The 23,931-nt window shown below is 35.3% G+C and overlaps 1 pseudogene; it reads left to right on the forward strand.

Annotated features, from left to right (window-relative positions):
• The first annotated feature begins 16,493 nt into the window (after positions 1-16,493).
• LOC149549384 (cytochrome P450 76T24-like) lies at positions 16,494-23,533 on the forward strand (annotated as a pseudogene).
• Positions 23,534-23,931: the final 398 nt, after the last annotated feature.

Here is a 23,931-nt window from a genome sequence, read left to right on the forward strand (position 1 = left end):
AATATGGAGAGATAAAAAGAGAAATGGATAGAGATGTGAGATGAAAATAAATTATAAATAGGGGATGGGGGCATAGAAGAAGAATAAATAGATAATTGGAAGGGATATACAAAGAAAGGGAGAGATATATTGGTAAAGAGAGATTGTGTGTGTGTGTGTGTGTGTGTGTGTGTGTGTGTGTGTGTGTGTGTGTGTGTGTGTGTGTGTGTGTGTGAGTGAGTGAGTGAGAGAGAGAGAGAGAGAGGTCTAAAATAGGTATAGGAAGACAAAGGGTATGGGGGATGGAGGAATAGAGGGAGATATGTATAGAGAAAATTAAATATGGATACTAAGGTCCAAAAATAGATAGAGGAAGACAAGGGGGAGAGATGGATGAATAGAGGGAGATATGTATAGAGGTAGAGGAGGAGAGAGGAAGATAGAGGTAGAGATGAAGATAGGGCATGAGAAGAAGAGGGAGATGAGGAGGGAGATTGGGAGAGAGAGAGAGTATTGGGTTTGAGGGGAGTGAGCAAGGTAAATATAGAAACATAAGAGGAGAGATAGGAAGACATAAAATCATGAAGATATAGAGATATTTATACAGATAGAGAGATAGATATTAGGGTATGTGCACAAAGATGGGGACCAAAAAGGAGGTATAAGATGCTATTTTTTCTGAAATCAACAAAATATTAACTTCAACAAGAAATTGAAGATAGTTAGGCTAAATATTTTAAAATTTGATAAGAACAAAATTTATAGTACTCTGGATCTAGTTTCTAAACTACTAATATTATTTTAAATGGTAGAGTTATGCAGGGATAACTTTAAGGAACCCCCCCTTCCAAAATTTATAAAATTGTGGTGAATCACATGTCATTTGGGTGAAAAAAATTAATAGTGTTGCCGAATTATGCGTCAATCAATGGATATTTGGTGGCGAATTTTTTAAAAGTTTAGACAATTTTTATAAAATAATGGCGATTATAATTTTTGTTTTTAATAAAATTATTAATACTGATGGCGAATTATGTTTTGAAATATAGATATTGGTTGGCGAATATTTTAATAACCGATACCTTTTTTATAAAAAAAATGGCGAAATTATTTTCCAAATAATTGAATTAATTTATTTGTTATGGTGAATGGTTTTCAGAAAGTTATGTTAAATGTATTATTTGAGAACTCAGACCGTCTGATGATCCAAGATCAATGGCTAAGGTTTAATTTCGGGCAACATTTCTTGAAGGAAGAAGAATAGTCGAGGTAGTCACCGGAATGTTGACACGTATCAAGGTAAGTTGTCTGTGGAGTACAATGTACTTGAAAAGAATTAAATTCCATGTCATTGATAGCGACATTCTCTCGCTAGTACAGCCACTAACCACACAAATTGTGATGTGCTAGACTAGCGACATTGTCTGCGGAGTACAGTGTACCCGAAAAGAATTAAATGCTACCACTAACCACACACCACTTCCCAAATTGTACAGCCGATTTCTGAAAATTTTTTATCGACAGTTACCAATACCATTGCAGTTTAGTTTATTAAAAAAATTAAATTTAAATTTTTAATTGAACCAATTTTTAATATAGATTTTGAAAAACTCATAAAATTAATGAAGTACAAATACTCCCATCAAAACATTGATGAAGTACTTTTAAATTGTTATCAACAAATAAACTATTTTTTTTACATATTTAAATATTTTATATTGATAGAACATATCAGTTTTAAAAGGATATTATAAAATAAAATTTATTGATCTCTTAAATTAAAAACATGTTCTATTTATAACCTCCCAACACTGAATTACTTAGTGTGAGGCTTGAAATTTGACAATCACCCCTAATTGTGAGATAAATTTTGTATTAAGTTTAATTAGTTAAATGCCTTTAATATATTTTTAATATTATACACATTTTGATATGGGTTTATAGTGTATAACTGCATGAAAGGAAAAGTAAAAATATATTTTTAATAAGAAAGGAAACATTTTAGCAAGTATTGCATATTTATTTGGTTCTCTAACTAATTTAAAATTAGAAATATTCAATTAGGTAAAAAACAAAAACAAAAATTTATAGTAAAGATATAAAATACTATCATTAAAATTTAGTCAAATGACTTTTACTTCCTAAAAATAATTAAAATGATTATTTGTTAATCTAACTAGGATTCAAATGTGTTATATGATAAAAAAAATTGTTTACAAATTTTTAAAATTTTATAATTCGCAAGTGTAACTTGAGAGCATTATATTTTTTACTTTAAATTGACAATTTATAAATTGAACTTATATTTCTAATTACTAATTAAATTAAAATTATAATGACAAATACACGCACTTGTTATTATTACCAATACAAAATGAACAAAGCTCAGATGATTGAAATGATAAACATTAATTACATGTAGATTATAGACAAAAATTTAAAATTTAAAATGAACAAAGCTCGGGTTATTTAAATGATAAACATTAATTACATATAAAATATTAATTACATGATTCAGACTACCGTCCGATGATAATATATCAACGGTTGAAGGTTTATTTCGGGACCAAATGTCCGGAATGAAGCCTCGACCTTGTTCAAGTGTCCGAAATGGTGACACGTTTCTGTCCAGCGTGTATCACTTAAGTTGCAGGAGATAGTATATTGATGATGGATCATGTAGTGTGATCTGAAACATCAATGATAAATAAACACACACAATCGAATCCAGAAAATTTAGTACTTCAGTATATTGATGTCTTGTCACTATTAATTAATTACAATTTACAATTGGCCTTTTCCATTGGCTAAGCAGCTTCGCACACATTACAATACATGCCATAGTCCACTAGCAGTAGTACTATTAGTCTTAATTACAATTGGCCTTTTCCATCGGTTAAGCAACTTCACACACATTACAGGACAATGGACGGTGTTAGTGTTTAATTAAAATTGGTCTTTTCGGCACGTACTTGCAATTATGTTCAAGATTTGAGAATATTTGCTAATTTAATGTAATTGAATTGGCACTTGGACAGAAAAAAAAAATCCCTGGCACCCTGCCCACCGAGCTTATTTATAGACGATTGAGCTACTTCTTTCATCATTGCTCATCTCATTTTTGGTAGTCGATAGGTCTGGTTTGTTTGGTGTTAGTCTGCTTAGCAGTTTGAACTTTGCAATAAAGATGGACAACCCTATTCGCCTGAGATGCACTTTGGAAGAGGAGCAGAAGGCCTTTCTAGGTTGCATTCCTGAGGAAAACCTCTTGTCAATTTGCAATGAGGTTGTTCCATGCTCTGGTGTGAAGTTTGTTATTGCTGCTGTCAAAATGGTTTTGGGGCGTGAGCTTTTGAAGAATGAGAATTGGTATCGTGTCAACAGTGACATTACGTCACAATTTCTAGCCTCCCTGCTTGACCTTGGAGAAGCAAGGGCTGAAATTGTGGTGCTCTTGAGGAAGATTTTTAAAGTAGTATATTTGGGCGATGACATTGAAATTGTCGCTCATGTAGTTTTAGGAGTGGGGATCCCTTGGGCGGGTGAAGTCCACAAGCTTCTGGAACCTGGCCATATTGTGGTCTTGCAACCATTTTTACTGGGCTTGACTGCTGGGCAGTTGCAGCACCATAGGAAATGTGCAAGAATTGGGTTGAATTCTCTTCAAAAATAGTTTTTCCTGGATGAAGTGGAAGATGGCAATCACTGGCTACAAGAATTCGCAACCATGGTCAATTTTGGTGGTTTCTAAATTCTACAACGAATAGTACAATAGTACTAGAGTCTAGGGTTTTCCCCTGATTTTGTAAATTTGTAAATTTCAAGAAATATCAATGAAATTTATAGAGTTTCAATTCCATATAAAATTGTATTTCATTGTTTTAACTTCTTATGCTTACTTATGTAACATTGCAATATTTTGCATTTTTGAATTTCCTATTGAATTGTTTATAAAAGCCTATGTGAATATAAAATATTATTTGTAATGATAATCACTAATACACTTCCCCTAGAAACAACGTTGCAGAGCAACGTAGTTCCTCCCTTAGACTTTACCTAATAGCAAAATATGTTATTATTAAAAAATTATGTGAAACTTGATTGGTTCATGATGAAAAAGGCAATGAAAAAATTCAATTTTCTTCATTAAAAATACAAAAAAAATTTCAACACCTCTATTTGTAAAATGTTATTCAAATATAGACATTTCAATCAAATATAGACATTTTAACTCTTTTAAATTGTCAATTTTCAAAAATTATTTTTTATATAGTTTAATTTCATATTTATTTTAATTTTAATTTGTATATAAGTTTAAATTAGAATTTAATTGTTTTTATTTTTACATATCTAAACCAATGCTTTTAATAAATTTTCTTTTATTTTTTATTTATATATATAAATAATAATTTTATTAGATTATACATTTATTTAACATATATAATTTTTACTATATTGATATTTTTAATTTATACTTTAAAATATATAATATTAATTTTGTATCAATTTTAATAAAGTTCAAATTATTTAGCTTAGTATATTATCAACTTTATTTATTATAAGTGTGTTTGGTTTTTTTAAAGCATAAATGTTATTTTAAAATTAATTTATGTTTTTTTTTATGCATTATATTTAACCTTAAGAATATTGTCCAGCTTCTGCAATTGAATAAAATTATCACTTGAACAAGATATATAAAACAATTTAATAATTGAAATTAATCAATTTAACTCTTTTTTTAAAAAAATTATACAATTTTATCTATATCTCATGTATAATTAGTTGATAAATATCTTTGGTATGATAAATGTTCTTTAGGATGTCATCTAATTTTAATTTAGCATGATACTATAATGTTTATTTATATATTCTTTTACTATTTTAATTAATATACATCATTGCGGTTATATAATTTAATAATATACTAACTATACTCGTAATTTAATGGGAGTGGGACCCATGACCCACAGGGCCACCACACCATTCACCGGTGTCGTTGGATGTTTATAGATCAACAACCAAAGTTGAGTTTCAGGATGAAAGGAAAAAGAAACCCTGTCATTTCAAATGCGTCCCGGAATCATGACACGTGTCACTGCTTAGTTAACACATTGACATAATCACATTCCACTTGCAGTTAACAGTGACGTTATGAATGACATTAATACATTATGACAGGTTAGGTAACACTAGTGGTCCACGATTCCACTCACATTTAAATTGAAAGTGTACTGTGTGACAAGTGTGATGACTATAGACTATAGAGTACAGATTGTACAATTTTGGCGCGTTAAGTTTCATTAATTTTGTAGTTATATGTTGTCTGTAGATTTAGAAATTAGAAAGGGGTTACAAATTACAATTTACAAAGTTACGGATTCTTAATTTCAAGGTTAAGGATTGTGGTCCGAGGAAAGCAACAAACTACAGTCTCTCAGCTCTCTGCAAAAATCAAAACTAAGGGCAATGTGAACGTGAACGGGTAAGTGTAACTACTAAAATACTAAAAATTTACGTCCCACATTTTAAATTTTACAACTTTACTGTTTATATTATATTAAAAAATTTAGTCTGTAAGGTTTTAATTTTGAATCACCCCTGTAGGCTTGTAGCTGTGTTTAAATATTTACCATGATGGGCAAAACAAAAACCAAGAATAACATGGGCAAAATAACAGAATTCCACAATATGCTTAAAACACCAGGTTTCAGTGATTTATTCCATGATATACATGATCCTGTTATTCATGGAAATAAGGGTATAATGGAGATAAGATTTGCACTTGAAAACAAGTGGAACGATCCAAATAAGGCTTCAAAATTTTGTTCATTTAACCCTAGTGTAAATGCAACTACAAGTAAAATTGCACCATGGGTAGCTGGGTCGGCACACATGGCATTACCTCAAGTATTCCCTTGCCCAGAAATTGTTATGCTCTGCGCCAAAAATTATGATGAAAATAGAAAAGCAATTGTGAATAAAATTACTCAGGAGGAAATTTTGTCCATAACTGAGAGTGAATTTGCTAGTCTATTGAACCTAGGGTTTCAACAACAACAGTCAAACTTATATATTGACCTGGGAAAGCTGGCAGATGATTATGAAAAATTAGATGCAAAACAGAGAGATTCCTATATTAGAGGAATAACAAGCGGTTGTAGGCTGAGCCCAAATCACATGCCTCCTTATGATATTGAATTTTTTGTGCCATGGGCACAGGACAGTATTTCCTTGCTAGCATTTTGTTTGGGATTGGATAGTAACAAACAAGTGGATGCCAGCATTCTTGAAATGCTTTATCATATTCATTTTAAAAAAGAACCAGTAAGATATCGTTATATTGAGCACATTGTTCGTTGCATGCAAGATCAATTACTAATGATTCAAAGAGGTTCAAAGAAGACATTTAGATCCACAACCTACTTGTGTTATCTTCTCCTAGCAAAGCATCGTGCATTATTTGAGGCAAACAAGCTTTGCAGTCAGACTCAAGGCTAAAATCCAATATATGAGTGGACACCTCAGATAAGGATGATTGATAACAGAAGGAACTACAACAATTTTGTAGACCTCTTTTTGGCACCAATGTACCATAAAATTACAGGCACTCCAATGCCTAGATTTCCTGTTACTTGTAGAAATTGCATTCAACTCGGAAGTGAACTACAATTGGCTGACTGGTACTTAATGGAAGAGTACACTGTGTTAAGGTTTTACGGTTCATGGGTATAACCCTACAAATTTCCAATACATGTAACAGAGAGGGTATTTGCATTAGAATATGTACGACAAATGGAGAGCACAGATGTACTCTTTCATGGTCAGCAAAAGAAAATGATATTTCCCTCCTTGCCATTCTCCTTTGGAGGGTTTGCATTTGAGAGAAGAGGATTCAAAGTGGCAGAAGCCTTTTTTTCAATTTTTCGATTTGATGTTGACAGTCACTGGCAGTATGATCCACTAAACATAATTGGAGCAAGGCTTAAGGGCATTGGGACTTCTGCAAGCAAATATCAACATGAAAGTATGCCTTTGATTGAAAAATTCAAAAACATGGACTCCTGTGAGGAGGTCAAAAAATAGATGGAGAAATATGTTGTTGAAAATAATATGTCAATATAGGAATTGTCATCACAAATAATGGCATTGCACAAACAGAAAGGAAAAGTGTAGGGCATGACATCGTCCAATTTCTACAAGAAAGCTGATAAACCATCTACAAAACCTATTCCAAAAGAGCTAATGAATGATTGTATAGATGTTGGATGGAGTCGAAGCAAACTTTCTCAATTTTGGGAAATGAGGAAGAATCTCGGTGAGCCAAAGACATCTTTAGATCTTGATGAGGTTGAAGAGGATACAACATTTGACGAATTGTGGAATAAAGAGTATCCACCTGAAGAACATCACAGTGATACTGATGATGATTACGATGACCAGGATTCTTTGAATCCTTCATCCAGTACACAAATTCAAAGAGGATTTGATGCATCCACCAAACTTCTATATAGAAAAGGGGTAGAAATTGTAGAAAAAATGGGCTACCAAGGTTATGGTGGTCTGGGTCCCAGTGGAGAAGGGGTTTGGTTACCACATCAACCACCAGCTGTAGCACCAAAACATGGTCAAAAACCAGGCCTTGGGCATGGAGATCAATCATCAACTCAGTCAATTCCATCCACATTGGATTCATCTCAGTTAATCAAATGTGTTCCTGCTTCATTTACAGTTCCACTTCCAAGCACTCAGATTCAATCTGAATCAACTGTCACTCCCACAGCTGTAGATATCATGGGTACAACTACAACTAGTGGTCTGAAAAGGACATTGTATATAGATGGAAAAAAAATTGGTCCTAGAGATCAAGAAAGTGTAAAGAAGCAGAAGGTTATGACAAGTATTAGTAGTAGTACTACTACTAGTACAACAATGCCAATGGTGACTATGAGTCCAACAATTGCCCATCCTTTAGGACAAAACCCTCAAAACAATCCACAAACCCCACTAATGGGTCTAGGTGTTGGTTATCCTCATGGTATTGGTGGAAGCTCGTACATCAAAGCAAGTTCTATTGCTATTTCACCATTCAAACATTCAATTGTCTCACAAAATCTTGATTTTCATTACAATGAATTTGTAACTAACTATGAAAAATCAAAAAACAATAATAGACAAAATAGTAAGACAATGAAGATGGAAGCAATTGCTGCAGCTCGTGTTGCAGAACCTACAACCAACAGGTTATTTCCCACATATGACCCAGATAAAGATATGATGGAATTCATGGTTGTTATGCCCCCAGCTAGAGATAACAATCCACCAGAGAGTCAGTTAGATCCATCTGAATTTCAAGTTAGCACCCTCCAAATGGATTTATCCAAAATTAAAAATGTGGACAAGATAAATGTGTCCAAAATGACCAAGTGGTCTACAGTTCAGTAATGAAGTTGGAGAGAGAGAAAGCAAAGCTTCAGGGTACAATAGATAAGTTAAAGGCAGACCTGGCAAATGTAAAGGCAAGTGAGAAAGCAGCAGTAAATAGGTGCAAAGAATTAGAGAAAAGGATAAAAAAAATCATCCTCTGGCTCTAAAGAAATAACTAAATAGCAAGAACAAATGGACGTAGAACTGAAAACTCTGAGGGAAAATTTGGAAAAAAATGGGAAAAAAACTCCAAGATGAAAAAGACTCTTCAACAAAGTTATACAGAAACTTCGAGAATGTTGCAAATGTAAACAATAAGTTAAATAAAGAATTGGAAAATGAGAGGGTAAAAACAAAACAGTGAGAAGAGAAAGCAAAAGGGTGGGAAAATAAAGCAGAGCAAATAAGAAAACATAGTGAACACCAATACTCAGAAATGAAAGAAGACCTAAAGAAGGCATATGATACTAATAAAAAATATGAAAACGGCTTGAATGACCATGTAAATAATACAGTAAAGCAAATAAAAAATTACTTCTAGGGGCAAATAAAGACTTCTACTAATAGGTTGTGTGATTGGTTCGAACTCTACGAAGCTCTTACAGATGTTTTTGGGAAGCTAAAAGAGCAACTTGAGGAGAACAAAAGATTTGGTCAGAGACAGAAAACTGCAAAGCAAATTATGGAAGAAATCAACAACACTGCTGACAAGCATTTGGCAAGCAAGAGAATTCAGGACTGCATTGGTTCAATAATAAAGGCGACCTCTGTATTTCATAAATGTCAAAAACTAACAGAAGGAGAAGAAGTTCTTTCTTTATTTGGGCCAAAGCTCGCCAAGATGAACAATAAAACAACAAAATTGATATCTCTTGGTTTACCGAGTCCTGGATGTGATTTCTCAACAATGGGTTTCATTGGAAGAGAAGTTTACAAACAAAAGTTGGAGGACCAAATAACCTCTGATTTAGGCAACCTTCCTCAAGACAGAACTCATGAAGGCATTGCAAAGTGCATCAAAACATTCGCAAATTTGTATGCACTAGTGGAACGAACATTGCTTGAAACTCGCTCTTCCAAGTATGGAATGCTGACGAGAATGCAGGTCATTTACCATAACATCAAAAAAATTTCCCTTCTAACCAAAGAAGAATGGAGCATACTACAAAAACTTATAGTCTGTATGTGAAAGTACTTTCAGTTTCAATCATCTCTATATCTTTACTATATATGAATATCTTTCATATTATCCTACATACTACAGTCTAGACTTTAGAATTGAGTTTAAAGTAACAAGTTTGAACTTTGTTTTTTGAATTGGATCAATGTTGCAGTCTTGCAGATGTTGTTGCCTATGCTAAAATTGCTAATTTACTAAACCGACCTGTCAAATGCAGAAATGTACTACTAAAGTTGTAGAGATGTTGTAGACTTGTAGATGTCTTACTGATTTAGATTTTGAGACTTCACATTAGGCAAATCGACCTGAAGTTGTTGTTGCTCCCTTGTTTCTATAAAAGAGAATTCAGGGTCATTGGCTTACAAGAATTGTACCATATTAGCTGAATATTGCAAATGAAAACCATTAATAATTATTAATTGTGGAATTGAATCTATGATTCTATCTAATTTTCATGTTTTCCAATTCAATGTATGTTGAATAAATGAATAAAATACAAAACAAAATTTCATTCAAGAATTTCAAATTCAAATATGAATGATCATTGATGACATGATATAAACTACACTCTACAGTAGTAATACTCTTTGTTCTCAAATTTTAATGATGAAACATAATAGATTCTAATTTCTTTCTTTTCTAAAATGAACATTGAATGATAGGATATCATATAGTAGTTAATAAGTTCAAAAATACCTATTGATTGCCACTGCTAATTTAGCAAAAATTTCCTAAATTTTCCAATTCATCTGTATGTCATCATCATCATCCAATTTTGGTAGTCCAGTTGCTTCATTGTTCTCTTCATTTTCATTTGTTTCTTCTTCAACTTCAAGTTCACTCCCAATCTCATGGCCAATGCCACTGCCAACTGTACTTGTCCCACTTGGAGTTGCTGTAGGAGATTGGTTAATGGTGTTGCCCAGTCCCACCCTTCTTCTTTTGCATCTTTTCTTCCAGATTTCCAATGCTTTTTGAAAAGGAAAAGTATTGACATTATACCTAGATGTGTATACCCTCAAGTATGATTCCAAATTCTTGTCTAGTTTGTTTCTTAGCTTTGATTTTAGGAAGCCCAAAGCACTGAAAACTCTCTCATCCTCCACTGAACCCAATATCATGGTTTGACATAGATCAGCAAGCTTGAAGTACTCTGAAATTTCTTCACGCAACAATGTGCTCTGTTTTAGTTCTGTCCAAAGCTTTTTTGTCGAGCCCTCTTCATGTGGGTTACGCATTAATTGATATTGATGTTTCATGGTCCTTGCAAAGGTGCCTGATTGCTGTCTAAGAAGACCCTCATCTAATATTTCGTTGATAGTCACTCCATTGAATTCTATAGATTTGCAAAATTCCTTTATCAAAATCAACAGCCTTCTACGATAATCTTCCTTATTGTTGAAGGACCAATATTGAAGAAACAGAATTGCCATGGCCTCAAGCAGTTGATCATATGGGAATCATGATATTTTTGAGAGGAAAATCTATAGGCTATGTCCCTTGCAGTAGATGCTATGGACTCGACGATCTTGGTAAACTCTTCCCTTGTAACTCTTGTAGCTCGCTTCTTTGGGCCACTGTAGTACATTGGTATCTAAAATCCCCTTACACAAACACATAAATCTCCATTTTCAATGATCTTTAAATAATTATCAGGATTGTCCAAATCTGTTAGTTTCTGCCAGTGATTAAATCTATCATCGGATAAATTTAGGTCAGTACGATAGAGACTATCGAGGGCTCGGCATGACATTTTACACAGCTAAGCATATTCTGCAATATACATGGCTCTTTGCTGGGCTTTTTTCATAATTAACCTCATTTCTTCTAGCATGGGAAGAAGAGATGCCAAAGTCAAAAGTGTCTCTATATTGCTTAACCTCCAAAGTAGGTTGCCACATCTCTGATTTTCTGCATTGTCCCAATTTTTGTACATCAGTCCAATCCAAGATTGATATTCAAAAAATACTTGATGCACTGGTCCATCCAAAGAGATCCATTTGGTATCAACATCTTTTAGAAGCTTGTTTCCATCGGTAATTCCATCAGTAAAGTGCTAAAATTCCCTAAAATGCTTGGGACTTCGACAAAAATATGCATACAACTCTCTTACTAAATCTTCAACCTTGTTTACTGAAGGAAACTTCTTCACAACTCTAAAAGCAAGATTCATCCTATGGTCCATACAGTGAATGGAAACAACATATGGTGAACAAGAAGCCTGCATCTTTGTGCAAAGACCATTCCTTTGACCTTGCATTACTGAAGCTCCATCTGCTCCAACACAGACCAACTTCTTCGCTATTGTCAATTCATCCATAGCTCCATATTCAATTAAATTGCTCTTTACTAATTGAAATAAAGTTTCTGCTGTCGCATTGTCTCTCAATTTAGCAACAGATAGTAGATGTGGTTGGCAGACATTATTCTGTATAGTATAAACATGCATGCATACCCATGACGTATTATCTATTGCCGTAACTTCATCTAAGGACAATGCATTAAAGGTTGACTCTTTTATTTTTCTTTGTACATCCTCTATTTCAACTTGCACAATACAACTTGCCCATTCCCATCCACTGTTTATCGACCAATGACTAACAGGATAGTTAGGAACTTTCAGAAAGTGTAAAAAACCACTCATTTCTGGATAGTCTGTCATTGGATGCCCTCTGCTCAAAATATAGAAAACATTACTTAATTGAATAGCTTTTCCATGTTCTTCTACTTCACTTGCTTTTGCAAAAATAGCATTGATAGAACCTTGAAGTTCACCAGGCTCCGTCTGAAATTTCTGAAACATATAATATTCTTCAGCATTCCTTTTATGTTGACATTGCTCCTTTGTTTTATATCTTACCACTTTTGTTTTCTTACCATCTACAGTTGAGGTTTCATAAATCTTACCAACATGTTTCTCTATGGTGTCTAGTTTAAGTTGCAACCACTTTTCCTTTTTATACTTCCAACTACAAATTGCACATCTAGATTCTACTGGTGGCTCACCTACAATTGGATTGTCCACGGGCTCAATGAATGGATACTTTGCTTCCCAAACAAATTTAAATCTCCTGGCCATCTCCCAATGACGATCAATCTTTTCTTTCGATTTTCCTCTCCCTTTAGTGTCACTGTTACTGTTAATTGCACCATCATCATCACCGAAGTCAATTGATTCATCCTGGTACTAGATATTCTTCTTCAAGGTCATCTTCATTAGAGATATCAGGTTTTGCAACTCCATCACCAGATTTATTAGGCTTCCCAATTTGTTGAATGGACTCTTGTGTCGGTTGAGATTGTACAGGCTCCTCTGATGATGTACCTTCCTTACTTTGACCAACACTATTGTGTCTACCCCTGCCAAAATATGAAGATATATTTTTGCAATTCATTGGCCTCTCTTGGACATCTCCACCTTCATTATTCCTACTCCTCTTCCTATTTAAATGTGACTGTGACATCTCCATCAAATTAAGGCTACAATAAAATACTATGGACTCGTAGTCATAGTCGTTCTGATTCTCTACTGATCGCAATACTATGAAGAAGGCTCCTTCTTTCGGCATGTTTCAATAATGAAACTCATGTCTTAAATAGACAACTACAAATAAATTGTTTTCATTTTGGTGAATGGGTCGACCGTTACATATGATAAGAACTAATATTTGGCGAAGCCCGCGTAATTTCAAGTAATCGAGTGGGCAAACAGGGCAAGAATTTGGGACCCCATTGTGTGTGATGCATGGCGAATTGGGTCCTAGGACAAATAAAAATTTCACATAGGAAAATGGGAATTTGGTGAATGATGATCGTCAAAAGAGACACTCAATTAATTTCGTGGTGAATACGAGTAAACATTAAAGAGAAATATGGGCGAAGAACCCGACTACCAAACTGAAATTACGTAATAATAGTGGCGAACATTACAACCACTATATGAGTATTTTATAAAATCTGGGCGAACCGATCAACTAGTATACGGTATTTTTTTTGGCCATTTTCTATAGCCCGATCCGGACATATTCGCCAATTGGCGATTAATCGCCACTAAAAAAATCCCTGGAGTTATGGCCCTCAAAAATGGAGAGTAGAAAAGTGGTCCTATTTGTATAAAGAAATATAACATATTATCTAGAGTGCTCCCACTCAAATTTTATCCTTATTTTTAAATATTTTTTATCATTGTAGTGTGAAGTCAGCTAACATCATGTAGTGTATCCCATATTTTTATATTAATTTTTTTTAATAGATATATGATTTTTAATTAATTTTTGAAATACGCATGTCCTAAAAACATGAAATTTATGTGTGCTCCCCCTAGAAATCATTAAAAACTAATTAGGATTATTACTCATTTTTTTACGTATGTATAATGGAGTCTATTTTTTGAGAAAGTAGCTTGTTTTGTCCAAAGGGTTTAGCTTAGTTAGTTGAAGTGATGAGTTCTCATTGTGGAGACCCTAGTTCAAATCCCAAAAGGGACATCTTTATGGAATTCTAAGTTTGTGACTCTTGGTCTTCTATTGGTTGTATTTGTATCATTGTAAAATGTGGATTCTAAGTTGTGACTATTGGTCTTCCAAATGTTGTTTCTAGTGTGGTTGCTCTAACGGAGTTTGAATAAGCTTGTAAATCTCATGTTGTTGCTTGAATGAGCACAATATTTGTAAATGATTTCAATATAAAAGTAGCTTGTTTCAAAATTTGATGAACCCAAAATCTCTCTCAAAAATACTACACATTAGTTTTTTTTTAAATAGAACATATTTATAAAAGAACTAGAGAGAAAAGATTAACATAATTAGAATTCAAAATAAATTATATGGTTAGATTTGCTAATAGAGAGATCTAGAATAACATGTTATTTGGTTTCATCATTGTCGAACCACATGAAATCGTAACAGAGAGTACACCACAAAAAAATATTTTTTTTGGTATGTTTTCTCAAAAAATATCTCAAACCCATTTGAATATTGTAAGCATTTGGGTTTTTTTGTTCAAGGAAAATCCAAGCCTTAGGCATTATAGTGTGTGTACCCTTATTCCCCTTCATTGGGCTTCATTTTCACTGTTGTTACATGTCTTGTATAGGTTTTGGTTGGTTCTTAGATAATGTATTATTGGGTATGGTTGGGTGTGAGCATTTTAAGAGGATATAATTTGATGTTCTTTCCCCCTTATCCATTCTATGTCAAGTACTTGGCTCTTGGTTTTATTATTTATTGATAAGGATGGAATATTATATTTTTAGATGTTATGTTTAATTTTTTTCATCATCTTCCCTTCCTTTCTTTGTGTTAGTTGTCCTTTTATTGTAGAATTGTTTTGGTGAAGGTGCTAGTTGATACTAGATTTTAATTCTTTTGGGAAGTTGGGTATGATTTTTTTGAAGTCAATGAATTGTGATGTGCTCATACCTTTCTTTGTCCTCTGCTTGTGTTGGATTTCTTCTACCCTAATAGCTTGTGCCCTATTTCTTATGTTTCCTATCGAGGCAAAGGGGACTCTTATGAAATTGGACTTCTATGTGGCTAAGAAGTGGTGTTTTCTTATGTTTTTCTCCTTCTCTTGTCTTTCCTTTTACTATTTTATTGACTTTTATTGAGATGAGGTACAATTGTACATGCATAAGTGTAATTTTGTGAGTAAGTGTGTTTGTAATCTCTTTGGGCCTTGGATAGATACATTCTCTTTACCTTGTTATTTTTCTTTAATCAATAAGGTGTCAAAAGATAAGGTTTAGGTTTGGGGGGCCTTGGTTAAACCCAATGTCCTAGGTTTTTTTTGCTTGGAAATTCCCAATGTTTCTTTTTGAAGATTAAAAGAGCCTTTTCAGAACACTTTTATTATGTTCTTTAGGGCTTCATCTTCTTATGTTTGTACATCTCCTAAGCTTTGTCTTGATTCTTTCCTATAGGTTATTTTTGTTTTGATGTTAGTGTGGCTATTAGTGATTTTGCTATATATTTTGCAACTAGTTGCTTATGGGTTTTATATCTCATCAAATATCTATTTGTAACTGATTTCAAGCCCCTTCAAACTAATTTTTGCCTAATAAAAAATAAAGGTATTTGATTTTAAAAATAATAAATCTATAAATGAAACATTGATTTTGTATATGATCTGAGTATCAATGAATAGATTCAAAAGTCAAATTGAAGTATGGACCCTGCTAAAAAAATCATGCCTTTTTTTTTTCTTGAATTTTCCCTCCCTTGTTATAATCATACATGTTGAATAGTATATAGTTTCTTTCGTTTTCCACATTGCCTATTTTTTAAAAATTATTCATAGGATAAATTATAATAGAAATTATATAGATTTGTACATTTTTACTATTTATTTTAATTATTATCAATTATAATTAGATTTAATTAAAATTATAAATGTCTAGTAATACAAATTTCAACACTTGATACAAATTTCATCAAAATAATAACTAAACACAATATTTGAGTTATCTTCTTTTTATTATTTTGATCAAATGTCCAATTTTTAATATAATTTTTCTTCTTAAGTAATTTAACACTTTATAAGTTCAAACTAGACATTTTCCTACTTTTAACTTAATCTCTTAAATATTTTTTAAAAAATAAATGATCTCTCCATTTTAAAATTAAAAATCTACAAACTATGCACTTCTTGAGGTAATTTTAGATTCATAAATACACAAATGTGGCATAATTGAAGTTGAATATAGTAACGATTTGGAACATTCGAATTAAGTGTTGAAGAATGTATATTGTCAACGTGGATGCACATTTAAGTCATATGACAATTTATTATTATTTATTAGTTAGATTTTTCTAATGGTTTCTCCCATTAAAAGAATAGTACAAAGTGTTGGGAACCACAGGAGATTGTTGGCTTTAGCCTTGTATTTGTTCACTCTTTGTTCCCTTTTTAAATGGATAGCCCACAACTGTATTGTTCTTCTGTGATTCTCATCATTCTTGTGACATTATTCTAGTTCCAATGGAAAAGGAAAAGGGTGTCATCCCTTCCACTTCCACCCGGACCTAGTGCTTGGCATATTGTAGGAAACATGTTTAAGCTGGCCAAAAGGCCTCACGAGTCTCTCACTAAGTTTTCTATGAAATACGGACCATGTTAGTTTTGTTAGCTTGGACAACTGTTTGTCCATATGCTATTATTTAGTATCTAATTGTTTTTGCTAACAAATTGGTTAGAGCAAGGACAATTATTTATTAAATAATTGACTTCTTTTAGAAGCAACTAGAAACCAATTTTGTTAGGGTTGGTAAGTTGTTTTATATCTCCACCGTCGATTGTAACTCAATCTCAGCCATTGGTTTACCAACGAGAGTAGTATAAAAGAGGGTCTAGGGGGCATTTGGAGAACAAGAACTTTGGAGAAACATTTGCAGTGTTAGCAAACAGTCTTGCAGTGTTAGCAAGGGCGCAGTGTTAGCACGAGAATAGCAGTGGGGAATATCAGCAGGATAAATTAGGAGGTTGTCGAAGTTCTGCTAGTAAGAGGCAAGGAATTTTGTATCTCTTGATTTGCTAAAGTTTAATATAATTTCTCATCTGTAGAACTGGTTTTCCCTTAGGGGTTTTTCTAGGGACAATTTGTCTGAAAATATTGTGTTCATTGTGTTGCGCATTTCTTTCCGTATTTTATAAGTGAAGTTGCAGTTGTGTTATTTTTCGATATTAGCTAGGAATTTATTTTCAGCAATATAATAATCATTTATGATAGGAGATTAATAATCAGTGACTGCAATAGTTAAATTTTTCATGTGGTATCAGAGCATTGTTAAGGGTAGAAGAGTTTTGCCCTAGGAAAGAAATTTTGATCTCTTTAGATTTATTATTGCTTTAAACCCTTGAGATGGCTTCAGCTGGTTTGAGAGATCAGGATAGATTGGATGGTGCCTCAAATTTTGGTGTCTGGAAGGCCATAATTTCTTTATTGTTGGAAGAGAATGGTATCAAGGATTATGCTACCAGTGTTGTACCTGTACCAACGGATGCAACACAGCTTGCAGCATATAGGAAGGATGATGCCAAAGTGAGGAGGATTATCCTTGATGGTGTCAAGGATCATATTGTTCCACATATCGCAGAGCTAGATACAGCGAAGAAGATGTGGGATGCCATTCTGAATCTATACCAGAATGCTACCACCAATAGGAAGTTGATTCTCAGAGAGAAGCTAAAGAATACCCAAATGAATCAGGGAGAAGACGTCACAAGTTACCTCACCAGACTCAGACTTGTCAAGGATGAGTTAGCAGCTGTTGGAGATAGCCCTAGTGATGATGAACTAGTGAGAATAGCCCTAAATGGGTTTACTAAATAATGGAGTGTCTTCATTCAAGTTGTCAGTGGACGAGATACTTTACCGAGTTGGGATCGACTATGGACTGATTTCACTCAGGAGGAGTTTAGACTAAGTCTTGTCAATGGGGCCAACAAGAGTCAGAAAAATGAGGTGGAACAAGAGAACGTTGCCCTAGCGGGTAAAGGGAAAGCAAAGAAGGGATCTAGCAAAGGATCAAATTCACAAAGTGAGAAGAAGAAGAAGGACCTTTCTAAGGTCAAGTCCTTTGGATGTCACGAGTTTGGCCACTATGTCAGTGATTGCCCAGAGAGGAAGAAGGGTAAGAAGTAGGTGGCAGCTTTAGCAAGTGTGAAAGAACTCTCCAGTAGAATGGAAGATGAGTTTTCACTCATAGCTTGTATGGTTAGCTCAACCTCACAGTGTGTTTGGTATATAGATAGTGGGGCGTCATTTCATATGACAGGAGTTAGAGAGTACTTCTCCAGTTATAAGGAGGAGGACACCAACATCCAGATTTCTATGGGAAACTTGTCCAAACTCAACCCTATTGGGAAAGGGACTATTCAGTTTCAGAGGGAGAATGGAAAGATAATTCCACTTCATGATGTGTTATATGTGTCAAGCTTAGGTATGAATTTGATTTCTGTATCTGTTCTTCAGGATAGGGGGTATAATGTACTCTTTAGAGGGACACATGTGTTAATTAAGCACAAGGATTGGAAATCACCCATAACTATTGGAGTTAGGAGTGGTCGCCTTTATAGATTGCAGTTTGATACTCCTAAGGCACTTATGAGCAACAGTAATCCTAGAGATCTTGGAGAGCTATGGCATAGGAGGATGGGCCATATTCATCATGGAGCACTTAGATTGCGTCGTGAGACCGTGACAAGTGTTCCAGAGGTGAGCACAGAGCATGACGATGTATGTAAGGGATGTGTGTTGGGGAAGTTTGTGAAAGCATCTTTTCCAAGGAGTGACACCAGATCTAAGGGTGTTCTTCATCTAGTACATTCAGATGTTTGTGGACCGATGTCAACAAAATCTCTCATAAGATATGAGTACTATGTTACTTTTATTAATGATTTATCTAGAAAGACCTGGATATACTTCTTGAAGACTAAGGATGAGGTTTTCAGTCGATTCCAAGAGTTCAAGGCTCTTGTGGAGAACTCAACAGGAAAGAAGATAAAGGTTCTTTGGTCAGACAATGGAGGCGAGTACAAAGGAAATGTCTTCCAAGAGTTCTGCAGCAGAGAAGGAATCAAGAGAGAATGGACTATTCCTTACAATCCACAGCAGAATGGAGTTGTTGAGAGGAAGAACCGTTCTATATCAGAGGTAGCAAGAGCTATGCTACATGACCAGGACATGCCTCGTTACTTATGGGCAAAGGCGTGTAATACACCAGTCTACATCCAGAATAGAGTTCCACACAAGGCGCTAGGGAAGATGACACTAGAGGAGGCTTTCACAGGGAAGAAGCCAAATGTTATTCACTTCAGGATATTCGAGAGTTTGGCATATTGCCATATTCCTAGAGATACACGTACAAAGTTATATCAGACTACAGAGAGGGGATACTTTGTTGGGTACAGTGAGACCTCAAAGGCATACAGGATTTTCATTTTGGAGACTAAAAGAATTATTGTTAGACAGGATGTCAAGTTCATGGAGGACAAGGCATTCAGGAGATCTAGAGATTTGCCAGCAGATGATCAGAGTGAGCAGCCAACAGAAGCTCCAAGACCAAGTCAAGAGCAACAAAGCTCAAGTACAGTTACTAGTACGAGTGTAGACTCAGTTAGTGAAGATTCATAGAGTATGGAGCAATAGGTGCAATAGGAAATGCATCTAGAAGACTTAGAGGTTGACATTTCATCCTCTACAGTTGGCAGCGAGAACCATGTGGTTCCAGATACACAAAGGGATACTCAGAAGTTTGTGGGAGCTCCTAGGAAGAGTACTAGATAGCGAAGACAACCAGCCAAGTTCAATGACTATGTGGCATTAGTTAATCAGTTGGTAGATAGTGAGCCTTCTAGCTATCAGGAAGCTGCAGAACATCAGGTATGGCGAGATGCTATGGTTGAGGAATATTCTTCAATAATGCAGAATGATGTGTAGGAGGTAGTACCTAGACCAACAGATAGGGCTATAGTTGGATCACGTTGGATCTACAAGATAAAGCACAGTGCAGATGGTAGCATCGAGAAATACAAGGTGAGGTTCATGGCAAAGGGGTTCTCTCAGAAGGAGGGAATAGACTATGAAGAGACATTTGCTCCAGTTGCCAGGTATACTTCTATACGAGCTGTAATCTCACTTACAGCACAGATGGGATGGCAAATCCATCAAATGGATGTCAAGACAGCATTCCTTAATGGTGAGTTGAAGGAGGAGGTATACATAGAACAACCAAAAGGCTTTGTAGCACACAGCAAAGAGACCCACGTGTGCAGATTGAAGAAAGCATTATACGGACTCAAGCAGGCTCCTAGAGCGTGGTATGAGCGCATTGATACATACTTGCAGAAAATGGGCTTTGTGAAGAGTGAAGCAAATGCTAACCTCTACTACTTGGTGGTTGGGGGTGAGATTCTCATTCTTGTTCTTTATGTGGATGACCTATTTCTTACAGGTTCACTAGGGCTCATAGTGGATTGCAAGAGGAACCTTGCAGAAGAGTTCTAGATGAAGGATTTAGGACTTATGCACTACTTTCTAGGCATGGAAGTGTGGCAAACAGATGGGGAGATTTTCCTTGGTCAAGGGAAATATTGCATTGAAATCTTGAAGAAATTCGGGATGGAGGATTGCAAAGCCATGTCTACACCCATGATCACAAATTGGAGGAAGGTAGATACATCTAAGGAGAAGGATGTAGACCCACTTGATATAGACAGTTGATTGGTTCACTTATGTATTTGGTCAACACTAGACCAGATATAGCATTTGCAGTAAACTCTCTTAGTCAGTTCATGGTTGAACCAAAGAGAATGCATTGGATAGTGGCTAAGCATGTGCTACGTTACTTGCGTGGTACAGTCGAGTATGGGATCAGATATGTTCGAGGTGAAGGTATTAGGTTGATAGGCTATACTAATGCAGATTGGGCAGGAAGTACAATAGACAAAAGGAGCACTTCAGGGTGTTGTTTCAGCTTGGGATCAGGAGTTGTATCTCGGTTCAGCAGGAAGCAGAAATCTGTGGCTCTAAGTTTAGCAGAAGCAGAATACATAGCAGCTAGCATGGCGACATGTGAAGCTATATGGCTTCAGAAGTTGTTAGTAGCCTTGTTTGGTCAGAAGGTTGAAACTACTGTGATACATTGTGACAATCAGAGTTGCATCAAGTTGTCTGAGAATCCAGTGTTTCATGATAGGTCTAAACATATAGATATCAGATATTACTTCATCAGAGATTGTGTACAAAGGGGAGTTGTTCAGCTACAATACATACCTATAGAGGAGCAGGTAGTAGACATTCTGACTAAGGCATCGGGGAAGGCAAAATTTATTTTCTTCAGAGATAAGTTAGGTGTCCTGCAGAACAGCTTCCTCGCTAAGAGGGAGTGTTAGTTTTGTTAGCTTGGACAGTTGTTTGTCCATATGTTATTATTTAGTATCTAATTGATTTTGCTAACAAATTGGTTAGAGCAAGGACAATTATTTATTAAATAATTGACTTCTTTTAGAAGCAACTAGAAACCAATTTTGTTAGGGTTGGTAAGTTGTTTTATATCTCCACCGTCGATTGTAAATCAATCTTGGCCGTTGGTTTACCAATGAGAGTAGTATAAAAGGGGGTCTAGGGGGCATTTGGAGAACAAGAAGTTTGAGAAACGTTTGCAGTGTTAGCAAACAATTTTGCAGTGTTAGCAAGGGCGCAGTGTTAGCGCGGGAATAGCAGTGGGGAATATCAGCGAGATAAATTAAGAGGTTGTCGAAGTTCTGCCAGTAAGAGGCAAAGAATTTTGTATCTCTTGATTTGCTGAAGTTTAATATAATTTCTCATATGTAGAACTGATTTTCCCTTAGGGGTTTTTCCAGGGACAATTTGTTCGAAAATATTGTGTTCATTGTGTTGCGCATTTCTTTCCATATTTTATAAGTAAAGTTGCAGTTGTGTTATTTTTCGATATTAGCTGGAAATTTATTTTCAGCAATTTAATAATCATTTATGATAGGAGATTAATAATCAGTGACTGCAATAGTTAAATTTTTCACAGACTACTCATTAGTTTCCGCCTAGGTACGAAAACAATAGTTGTGGCCTCGTCCCCTACCATGGCGAAGGCAATTCTCAAAACCCACGACCATATCTTTGTTGGGCGGACAGTCATGGAAGCAGCCAAAGTATTCTCCCACCACAAGTCCTCCTTGGTGTGGGGCGAGTATGGACCTCACTGGCGGTATCTCAGGCGAATTACAACTGTTGAACTTTTTAGCCCACAAAGAATAAAAGCCCAAGAACATCTCAGAAGACACGAGGTATTTCACACAGTTTTGTTGATTTTTGAGAGCAAGGGAAAGGCTGTAAATATTGAGCACATGGCGTTCTTCACTTTTATGAATGTGTTAGGAAAGATGATCTTCGGTAAAAGTTTGATGGATCCATACAATCCAGCTTCTTTAGGGTTGAAGGATACCATGGCGAAGACGATGAAGCTTTTTGGAAAGGCCAATTTGTCGGGCTATCATCCTCTCTCATGGTTGGTGGATCCTCAGAGTGTGTCCCGTGAGATGGCAAGGCATATGAAGAGGTTATATGACTTCATTGATGTTTTCATACAAGATAGGATTGCCATCAAAAACACGAAGCATCAGCATAACGTCGACTCCGACAAAGATTTCCTCGACGTTCTGCTCGATATGAGATCCGAGGATTTCAGTCTCTTTGATGTTAGAGCCTTGATTTTTGTAAGCACCTACGATGCAATTTGATATCTAAATTTCGTCAAATTTTCTAGGTTTCTAATTATTTCTCTATGAATATTATCTCAGGAACTACTTCTTGCCGGTACTGATTCGACCACCACTGCAGTCGAATGGGTGATGGCAGAACTCATTTGCAATCCTGAGAAAATGAAACTAGTGAAACAAGAGTTGGATGGAATAATTGGTCTCGAGCGAAAAGTGGACGGATGTGATATAGATCGATTGTTATATCTGGATGCGGTGGTGAAAGAAACATTCCGATTGCACCCAACTGCTCCTCTGCTGGTGCCTCACAAAGCTGGGAGAGATTGTGAAATCGAGGGATATGTGATACCAGTAGAAGCTCAGGTGATGGTGAACGTGTGGGCGATAGGAAGGGACCCTGCGACGTGGAAAGAACCCTTGGAATTTGTACCGGAGAGGTTTTTGGAAGGCGAGAAAAGTGAGATAGACTACAGGGGACAAAATTTCGAGCTGATTCCTTTCGGAAGTGGACGAAGAGGATGCGTGGGACTTCCTTTCGCCATCCGTATGCCTCATTGGACTCTGGCTTGTTTCCTCCATTCCTTTGAATGGACTCTTCCCCATGGAATGAGTCCCCGGCAGATGGACATGAGGGACGAGTTTGGGCTTGATCTAAAGAAAGCTTCAAATTTGATTGCTATCCCCAAACCCCGTCTCCCACGCCACGTTTACTAGTTACCCATCCTCCACTACAGACCGTGTTTTTCCACTCGCTCTTAGTGTTAAGATTTGTTTTCTTTTTCTATAAGTATTTTATTTGGTCCAGTCTACTGAGTCTAGTCTTCGTGTCTTGGCCCGTGTAGAAGATTATTAACACCTAGCCTTAAAAGGATTGGCTCTGATTCAAGGTCTTGCCGTGAGGCTGTTAAAAATTTTGTTTTTTTGAAGGTTTTTCTTCTGTGAAGCATTCAAAATAAAATAATTTGCGTTGTGCAATGTTTTCTGTCAAAGATCTTGAATTTTTCCAAGCTTGCCAAGATTTTTATTATTAATGACAAAGAGGTTCTAGATGTTGAAAATAAGTCAAAATATTATTTTTACAACTATTCAAATCATTAAATATCATGAATTTA

Source organism: Cupressus sempervirens, chromosome 7, assembly GCF_028749045.1.
Source record: "Cupressus sempervirens isolate cs-2001-9-10 chromosome 7, ASM2874904v1, whole genome shotgun sequence".
Lineage (NCBI taxonomy): Eukaryota > Viridiplantae > Streptophyta > Pinopsida > Cupressales > Cupressaceae > Cupressus > Cupressus sempervirens.